The sequence below is a fragment of the Salvelinus sp. IW2-2015 genome, linkage group LG36 (genome assembly GCF_002910315.2).
Source record: "Salvelinus sp. IW2-2015 linkage group LG36, ASM291031v2, whole genome shotgun sequence".
In the NCBI taxonomy this organism is placed as follows: domain Eukaryota; kingdom Metazoa; phylum Chordata; class Actinopteri; order Salmoniformes; family Salmonidae; genus Salvelinus; species Salvelinus sp. IW2-2015.
In genome coordinates this window covers 39,373,725-39,384,613 of record NC_036875.1, presented here as the reverse complement: position 1 = coordinate 39,384,613, position 10,889 = coordinate 39,373,725, and positions in this window count along the sequence as shown.

Below are 10,889 nucleotides of genomic sequence, written 5' to 3'. Positions count from 1 at the left end.
GAAAATAGCTCAATGTGATTGAAGAATCCATAGAATGAAATTACTTCTGGAACACCCTAAACAAACGACAACACAAAGGGCTATCTATCCAAAATGGAGATGTATGGATAAACCAGTTCTCCAACCTTTTCAGCTATATAACAAAGAATCAAGAGCAAAAACATATACATGATCATTACAAAACTTAGAATCAGCTATTTAAGACCACAGAACCCTTTGGAATCTCCAATTATTTTGGAGAATCCAAAATGTCTCACTAACTCAGAGGAGGCTGCTGTAACGGCGTTCCTCCTCCTCTTCATACGAAGAGGAGGAGCAGGGATCGAACCAAAATGCAGACTTGTGATTTGACATGATATTTATTAAAGTAAAGACGAAAACACGAACTTCACTTAAAACTAAACAAAACAACAAACGGAGTAGACAAACCTGAACGTAAGGACTTACATGTAACGCAGAACGAACGGACAGGAAAATGACTACATAAAACGACGAACGAACGAAACAGTCCCGTATGGTGCAACARAGACACAGACACAGGAGACAACCACCCACAAACAAACACTGTGAAACTACCTACCTTAATATGATTCTCAATCAGAGGAGATGAAAACCACCTGCCTCTAATTGAGAACCATATTAGGTACCCATTCACCAACATAGAAACAGAAAACATAGACTGCCCACCCAAACTCACGTCCTGACCAACTAACACATACAAAACTAACAGAAAACAGGTCAGGAACGTGACAGCTGCTGCCTACATTGAGACCCAATCACTTTAATAAATGGATCACTAGTCACTTTAAACAATGTCACTCTGAATAATGCCACCTTAATAATGTCTACATATCTTACATTACTCATATCACATGTATATACTGTATTTTATACCATCTACTGCACCTTGCCTATACCGCTCGGCCATCGCTCATCCATATACTTATATGTACATATTCTCTCATTCACCCCTTTAGATTTGTGTATATTAGATAGTTGTTGGGAATTGTTAGATTGCTTGTTAGATATTACTGCACTGTTGGAACTAGAAGCACAAGCATTTCGCTACACTTGCATTAATGTCTGCTAACCATATGTATGTGACCATTAACATCTGCTAACCATGTGTATGTGACCTATACAATTTGACTTGATGAGCAACAGGACAAAATACACACCTTCCAACCCAAAAAAAGCCTGTTGTGTTGATGGTATACTAAACAAAATGATCAAATATATAGACCACTAATTCAAATGGGCTATTCTTAAACTTTTCAACATTATCCTCAGTTCTGGCATCAACCCCAATATTTGGAACCAAGGTCTGGTCACACCAATCCACAAAAGTGGAGACGTATTTGACCCCAATAATTACCATGGAATCTGCATCAACAGCAATCTCTGAAAAACCCTCTGCAGTATCAACAGCAGACTCCTACATTTCCTTAGTGAAAACAATGTCCTGAGCAAATGTCAAATTGTCTTCTTACCAAACTACTGTATGACAGACCAAGTATACACTCTGCACACCCTTATTGACAAACAAACAAACCAAAACAAAAGCAAAGTCTTCTCATGCTTTGTTGATTTCAAAAAATATTTAGACTCAYTTTGGCATAAGGGTCTGCTATACAAATTGACGGAAAGCAGTGTTGGCGAAAAAACATATAACATTATAAAATCAATGTACACAAACAACAAGTGTGCAGTTAAAAATTGGCAAAAAACACAKAGATTTCGTTCCTCAGGGCCGTGGGGTGACACAGGGATGAAGCTTGAACCCCACCTTCTTCAACATATATATAGATTAATTGACGAGAGCACTAGAACAGTCTGTAGCACCCGGCCTCACCCTACTGTTTTGCAGATGATCTGGTGCCTCTGTCACCAACCAAGGAGGGCCTACAGCAGCACCTAGATCTTCTGCACAGATTCTGTCAGACTTTGGCCCTGACAGTAAATCTCAGTAAGACAAAAATAATGGTGTTCCAAAAAAGGTCCAGTTGCCAGGACAACAAATAAAAATGATATTTATCTAGACACCGTTGCCCTGGAGCAGGTATTCCCAAACTGGGGTACGCGCAATGCCGTCGGTGGTACGCAAAATAAAAATATGATTCGCATAAAAAAAATATATATAATAATAATTCTTCACATTTTCAAACAGTTCATTTATATTTTCCAACGGGGCTGTACATTTGGGTGAGTTTTTTTTCCTCGCCTGAGAAGCCTCGTTTRACTGCCCAAAATAAAATGAAACCATCTAGTGTTCAGCAAAATAACAACACAATGTCAAATACAGGTAGCCTAGTCAAATAATTAACATCCAATCACATTAACTGTTACTCTCTCTCGGGAATTCCACTAACGGTCTTTATGTAGCCAAACGTAGCTGCTGCTCATGTTGGTATCTGTACTGATGGCGCAAAAGCTAAATACAGGCAGACTGTGTGGAAAATTATTTAAGACTGAGACTCTCTCCAATACAACCCAACATTGCAGAGTTATGTGCATCCTTTCAAGCACAAATCAAATCAAATGTATTTATAAAGCCCTTCTTACATCAGCTGATATCTCAAAGTGCTGTACAGAAACCCAGCCTAAAACCCCAAACAGCAAGCAATGCAGGTGTAGAAGCACGGTGGCTAGGAAAAACTCCCTAGAAAGGCCAGAACCTAGGAAGAAAGGTTAGAGAGGAACCAGGCTATGAGGGGTGGCCAGTCCTCTTCTGGCTGTGCCGGGTGGAGTCACACCCTTCTCATTAACCTGTGGTGAATTATTTACAATTTTCAATGAACAAATAAGGTTTTATATATAAGATGGTTAAATAAAGAGCAAAATTATTGATTATTAGAATATTATTATTTGTGCTCTGGTCCTATAAGAGTTTTTTGTCACTTCCCACGAGCCGGGTTGTGACAAAAACTCACTCTCATGTTTAATAAATGTATCGTATGTATCGTGTGTGTGTGGCAGGCTTACAATGATGGCAAAAAAAAACATTTGAGAGTGAGCTGACCCTGGTGCTAGAGGGGGTACACAGCTGGAGGTTTGAAGGGGTACGGGACTATAAAAAGTTTGGGAACCACTGCCCTAGAGCACACAAATAATTATACCTACCTCAGCCTAAACATCAACACAACAGGTAACTTGTCAGGCTGTGAACGATCTAAGAAGGCAAGAAGGGCCTTCTATGCCATCAAAAGGAACATAAAACTCGACATCCCATTTAGGATCTGGCTACAAATACTTCAAATCAGTTATAGAACCCATTGCCCTCTATGGTTGTGAGTATTCACCAAAAATTTGACAAACACCCAATTGAGACTGCATGGAAAAAATATACAATGCAAAACTAAACAATACATGCAGAGCTGAATTATAACTTAACTTACAAAATAGCTGTTCAATTCTACAACCACCTAAAAGGAAGCAATGCCCACACATTCCACAGCAAAGCCCTCACCTACATAGAGATTAACCTATAAAAGAGTACCTTCAGCAAACTGGTTCTGGGGCTCAGTTCACAAACAAAAACAGACCCCACAGAGCCCCAGGACAGCAACACAATTAGAACCAGCCGAATTATGAGAAAGCAAAAAGATACTGTAACTATTTGACACACATGAAAGAATCAACCAAAAAACAAAGCAAATTGGAATTCTATTTGGCCCTAAACAGAGAATACACAGTGGCAGAATACCTGACCACCGTAACTGACCCAAATTAAGAAAATACTTGACTATGTACAGACTAAGTGAGCATAGTCTTGCTATTGAGAGATAGCCTGTCTTCTCTTGAGAGCCAGGTCTGCCTATGTGCACACTGCCCACAAAATGAGGTGGAAACTGAGCTGCACTTCCTGACCTCCTGCCAAGTGTATGACCACATTAGAGACACATATTTGAAAACAAATCAAACATTGACAAACTCCCATATCTGTTCGGCAAAAACATACAATGGGCAATCACAGTAGCAAGAATTGTGGCCTGGTGCCATGAGAAAAGGGCAATCAGTCGAGCACAAACAATATTGTAAATACCACCAATATTTATTGGTTTATTTATCTATCCCCACTATTCGTACAAAAACAATTTCCATATTGCTAAAACACTATAGCTGATTATATAACACTTGAAATGTCTATATTTTTTAAACCTTTTTGAGGTTAAATTTGTTCCTTCTCACTTTTGTTTATTTCACTTGCTTTGGCAAAGTAAACATATCTTTCACATGCCAATGAAACCCATTTCAATTGAAATTGAATTGAAAGAGAGCGAGTGAGAGAGAGAGTGAGACAGACAGAGGGGGGTATTGAAGAGAGAGACGGAGAGTAGAGAGAGGAGGGGGGAGGAGAGAGAGAGCGAGCAGAGAGAGTAGAATAGAGAGGGGGTTAAAGAGAGAGAACGGAGAGTAGAGAGAGGAGGGGGAGGGGAGGGGAGAGAGCGAGCAGAGGAGTAGATGAGAGGGGGGTTAAAGAGAGAGAACGGAGAGTAGAGAGAGGAGGGAGGGGAGAGAGAGCAAGCAGAGAGAGTAGATAGAGAGGGGGTTAAAGAGAGAGAGACGGAGAGTAGAGAGAGGAGGGGAGAGGAGAGAGAGAGTGGCAGAGAGAGTAGATAGAGAGCGGGGGATTAAGAGAGAGGCGGCGAGAGTAGAGAGGGGAGGGGAGAGAGGCGAGCAGAGAGAGTAGATAGGAGGGGGGTTAAAGAGAGAGGGGTAGAGAGTAGAGAGAGGAGGGGGAGGAGAGAGAGGGCGAGCAGAGAGAGTAGATAGAGAGGGGGGTTAAAGAGAGAGCGGCGGAGTGTAGAGAGAGGAGGGGGGAGAAGAGAGAGCGGGGGTTAAAGAGAGAGAGGAGAGTAGAGAGAGGAGGGGGAGTAGAAGAGAGAGCGAGCCAGAGAAGTAGATAGGAGGGGGGTTAAAAGAGAGAGAGACGGAGAGTAGAGAGAGGAGGGGGGAGGAGTGAGCGAGCAGAGAGAGTAGATAGAGAGCGGGGGATTAAAGAGAGAGAGATGGAGAGTAGAGAGAGGAGGGGGAGGAGAGAGAGTTAAGAGAGAGCGAGCAGAGAGAGTAGATAGAGAGACAGAGTAGAGYGAGAAGGGGGAAGGAGAGAGAGTTAAGAGAGGGAGAGATGTAAATGTAAAAGACCACAAAGTGCTTCGTTTTGAGGAATTCTATTAAAACAATGACTCATCAACACTGTTCATTTTATTTTGTATAAATAAATTATATTGACTCCATTGCGTTAACCTACATAGAAATTGAATTTACCCCCAGAAGCGTTCATGCTACATAATATTGTGTTGCTGCAATGAGATGCGGTAATTCTTTTCGTGTGCCAAACCCACATAACAAATTGTTATGATGATACACTATCGTCAGGTATGACAGATTAATTACACAGGTGTTTTGCATGTTGCATAAATATTAACACAACATGTAAAGTGTTGGTCCCATGTTTCATTTCATGAGCTGAAATAAAAGATCCCAGAAATGTTCCATATGGACAAAAAGCTTAATTCTCTCAGTGTTGGTGACATCACTCCAACGTCATTTTAAAGAATTTGGCAGTACGTCCAACCGGCCTCCAACCGCAGACCACGGTACGGCGTTGTGTGGGCGAGAGGTTTGCTGATGTCAACGTTGTGAACAGAGAGATGGTGGCGGTGGGGTTATGGTATGGGCAGGCATAAGCTACGGATAACAAACTCGATTACATTTCATCGATGGCAATTTGAATTCACAGAGATATCGTGACGATATCCTGAGGCCTATTTCCGTGACATTCATCCGCCACCATCACCTCATGTTTCAGCATGATAATGGGTCGCGCTAATTCTAACTTCTTATCCACACCACTACCTTTTTTTAAAACCCCCTAATGTTGCGGAAATCTAATTAGCATAATCAAAACATCTCCATAAAAATCTGTCAGTTTAAGCAAAGATATAATAGTTTTTTGCATTGGATCCTGCGGTGAAAGGTGGCATAGATAAACTCAGCAAAAAAAGAAACGTCCCCTTTTCAAGACCCAGTCTTTCAAAGATAATTAGTCAAAATCTAAATAACTTCACAGATCTTCYTTGTAAAGGGTTTAAACACTGTTTCCCATGCTTGTTCAATGAACCATAAACAATTAATGAACATGCACCTGTGGAACGGTCATTAAGACACTAACAGCTTACAGACGGTAGGCAATTAAGGTCACAGTTATGAAAACTTAGGACACTAAAGAGGCCTTTCTACTGACTCTGAAAAACACCAAAAGAAAGATGCCCACGGTCCCTGCTAATCTGCGTGAACTTGCCTTAGGCATGCTGCAAGGAGGCAGGGAGACAGGACGGACAGCTGATCATCCTCGCAGTGGCAGACCACGTGTAACAACACCTGCACAGGATCGGTACATCCGAGCATCACACCTACGGGACAGGTACAGGATGGCAACAACAACTGCCTGAGTTACACCAGGAACGCACAATCCCTCCATCAGTGCTCAAACTGTCCATAATAGGTTGAGAGAGGCTGGACTGAGGGCTTGTGGGCCTGTTGTAAGGCAGGTCCTCACCAGACATCACCGGCAACAACGTCGCCCATGGGCACAAACCCACCGTCGCTGGAAAAGACAGGACAGTCAAAACGTGCTCTTCATTGACGAGTCGTGGTTTTGTCTCACCAGGGGTGATGGTCTGAATGTGTTTATCATCGAAGGAATGAGCGTTACACCGATGCCTGTACTATGAAGCGGGATCGATTTGGAGGTGGAGGGTCCGTCATGGTKTGGGGCMGTGTGTCACAGCATCATCGGACRGAGCTTGTTGTCATTGCAGGCAATCTCAGCGTTGTACGTTACAGGGAAGACATCCTCCTCCCTCATGTGGTACCCTTCCTGCAGGATCATCCTGACATGACCCTCCAGCATGACAATGCCACCAGTCATACTGCTCGTTCTGTGCGTGCTTTCCTGCAAGACAGGAATGTCAGTGTTTTGCCATGGCCAGCGAAGAGCCCGGATCTCAATCCCATTGAGCACATCTGGGACCTGTTGGATCGGAGGGTGAGGGCTAGGGTCATTTCCCCCAGAAATGTCCGGGAACTTGCAGGTGCTTTGGTGGAAGAGTGGGGTAACATCTCACAGCAATAACTGGCAGATCTGGTGCAGTCCATGAGGAGGCGATGCACTGCAGTACTTAATGCAGCTGGTGGCCACACCAGATACTGACTTACTTTTGATTTTGACCCCCCATTTGTTCAGGGACACATTATTCCATTCATGTTAGTCACATGTCTGTGGAACTTGTTCAGTTTATGTCTCAGTTGTTGACTCTTGTTATGTTCATACAAATATTTACACATGCTAAGTTTGCTGAAAATAAATGCAGTTGACAGTGAGAGGACGTTTCTTTTTTTGCTGAGTTTAGAGCGGTGTTGGTTAGACCATGAGACATCCTGAAAATCGGTCTTCTCACTAAATCGTCTATAGCATCCGAATGGTTTGGCCTACAAAACTATCATGACCCATCTATGGATCTGTTGTTCCACGTAGTGAATCTGATATTCAATGCGTTTGCATGGGCTAATAGCAGTAAGGCCCAATTTACTTTTCATAACATTTTTGGGATATATTGTTTTTGAAACTTCAAGGGGTCTTAACATTTTAAATCAAATAGCTAAATGATCATTGGTATGACTTTCTTAAAACAATTCGARATAGCTTAGTAAAACATGTTGATGACGGTAGTATGATAAACCAAAGAAAATACATTTTCATACATTTTTGACATACTAATAGTAATGGAGCAAATCTCAAAATTGATAGGTTGATGCAAAACTCTGCCTGTGGTGCCTGGTCTTAATACAGGCCATCAACACTCTGTTTTCACACACAATTGCATAGCCTATAGAAATGGTGCACAATGACTGGGCTTATAAGAACACTTCATTCCATGCATCAAACAGCTATTTGAGGAGCTGGCTCTCGCTGCGTGACAGTTGATATTCAGCTCAAACTCTGAATGCCAGGGCTCTCCAACCCTGTTCCTGAAGATCTACCCTCATGAAGGTTTTCACTCCAAACTCAGATGTTACTAACCTGATTCATCTTATTAACCAGCTAATTACTAGCCTCACATCCAAAATGTACCAAATGGCTGTAGCTGTGTTTGAAACAAGATCTCATTTGCATTGATTTAAGAGGGACAGTAGAGCGCTGACCACCAGGCCATTAGCGACTTGAGGGCCGTTAGTAAGTTTGGTAGGCTACTGACCATCATCAGCTGTAGTGGAGCGGGTCGAGAGCTTCAAGTTCTTCGGTGTCCACATCACTAAGGAATTAACATGGTCCACACACACCAACACAGTTGTGAAAGAGGCTTAAAAGACTTGGCATGGGCTCTTAGATCCTCACAAATTTCTACAGCTGCACCATTGAGTGACTGGATGCATCACCGCTTGGTATGGCAACTGCTCAGCATCCGACTGCAAGGTGCAACATAAGGTAGTGCGTACGGCCCAGTACATCATTGGGGCTGAGCTCCCTGCCATCCAGGACCTATATACCAGGCGGTGTCAGAGGAAGGCCCAAAAACTTGTCAGAGACTCCAGCCACCCAAGTCACAGACGTTTCTCTCTGCTACCCACTGCAAGTGGTACCGATGCACCAAGTCTGGAACCAGCAGGACCCTGATAAGCTTCTAGCCCCAAGCCATAKGACTACAAATAGTTAACCAAATAGCTACCTGGACTATCTGCATTGACCCTCTTTGCACTAACTCTTTTGCCTCATCACATACACTGCTGCTACTACTTATTATCTATCCAGTTGCCTAGTCACTTTACATACATATCTACCTCAATTTCCTTGTACCCCTGCACATTGATTCAGTACTGGTACCCCGTGTACAATATATAGCCAAATTATTGTTACTCATTGTGTATTTATTCCGTTTGTTTCTATATTTTTCTCTCTGCACGGATGGTAAGGACTCATAAGTAAGCATTCCACTATTAGTCTACACCTGTTGTTTACGAAGCATATGACAAATAACATTTGATTTGATTAATTTGAAGAGTGCCATTTTGGAGAAGCCCAGTTACAGTGACTCAACGGTCACATGTAATTACACTGCAGTCATGACTGCTGGTGTGCTGGTAACACGGTCACCGTAACAGCCCTAGTCAGGGCAGTTATCTGTCGTTACCTCCCTGAGGAGGAGGCGGCACGTAGCAACATTCTCGACCTACATGGAGAATGAATAAGTCTTATTTTTATGAGGAGATCACAGAATCTGGTCCACTGTGACTGGGCTGCTGCGAGCCAAGCTCAGCTCTCCCAGTCATCACCGTTGCAGTTTGGAGATGAAATCTGGTTATCATCACCACACAGCAAATAGGGCCCATCTTGTCCTATTTTGAGGTGAGAGACCAAAGCTGATGATGAGGGTGCTGCTAGCGACAGTAGTTTCATTCAAAATGAACAAACTAGAAAGAAAGACTGAGTATCTTTCTGAAATTGGATGATAAACATGTTATTTTTTAGATGTCATTTAGCCAAATTTATTTGAACACTATTACAGTATGTTGTAATACAGCCACACAAAAAGCCCGTCCTATAGACATTCTCCTATCTTCAGCTATCGAAACGGTTGCCCTCGAAAATAGAGGCCATCTGCTACAAAACCTACAGCAGACAAGGACAAATACGGAAAGTGAAAAGGCCCATCTATGGCTCTGAAGAAATCCCTGGGATGAAAAATGGCTCTCGTGTAATTTGGATTCTGTAAAGCATAGCTCATCTGCAGTTCACTCAGCCAACGAATGGTGCAGTATGGCACTGAAAAAAAATTGGCATATTGTTCCTTGTTCACAATTTGTCCTGATAAAAAAAAGTCCTTGAGCACACGTACTTGCACACTCTCTCTCTCACACACACACACACACACACACACTCTCTCTCACACACACACACTCTCTCTCTCTAACTCACACACACACTCTCTCTTACACACAGACCAGAGATTAACAGATGAGACAATCCACTGCTCTTTTGAAACATTTATAGCTATGATACACATAAAAAAGACAAATGGATGAGTTTAATCTTTTTCTCTCAAGCCTTAAAAGCTTTGTGCACATGGTAATTTCCTTTCCCAAACAGAAATGTATTTCCTAAAAAGCTCTCTATTCATTCACATAGTTAGTTTCCAAATGGCCACATCACACCAGACAGTAGCAGATTCCTGATACCTTTCTCTGGAGACTTGTTCTTTCCTATTCTACCAGAAAGACAAAATAACAGACAGTTCATTTTCTTTCTGATTCATAGATCCAATGAGGCAAGCTTATTTGACTTGCAAAGCATACAAATAGTCAAACAAAATGAAACATGCAAGAAAGTAGTTATTGCTGGTTTACATGTACAGTATGTTTAGAGAAGATTGAAATGCTCACATCTGATAGTGAGAACCCAAAAGCTGACACCACTGGCACTTACATCATGTTCAGCTTTACAGCTGGAGAAGCAGCCGATGTCTGACACAGCTTTCCTTTAATCTCAGGATAACACTGGGGAAATAGCCTCGTTTTAAACAAAGCCTTGAATATTTAATTTACAGATAAAACGATCTACATAGATGACGTCCTTTCCCAGCTGAACGACGAGAAAAAAAAGGGAATTCCCATTTTTCTCTCTAACCTTATTCTGACCTTGAATTTAAGCATGAGAATAGCATACTATTCACCCAATATTCGTTTGMGGGTATAGATCTAAGAAATAAAGGTGTGTTGGAGATGTGTTTACGTAGGGCTGTTTGACAAAAAAAAAAAATTGGTCGACCAAGAGTCATCTGGTCTTTGGACCAATCGATTGTTCAAAATMTTAAAACGTGTATTTTGCC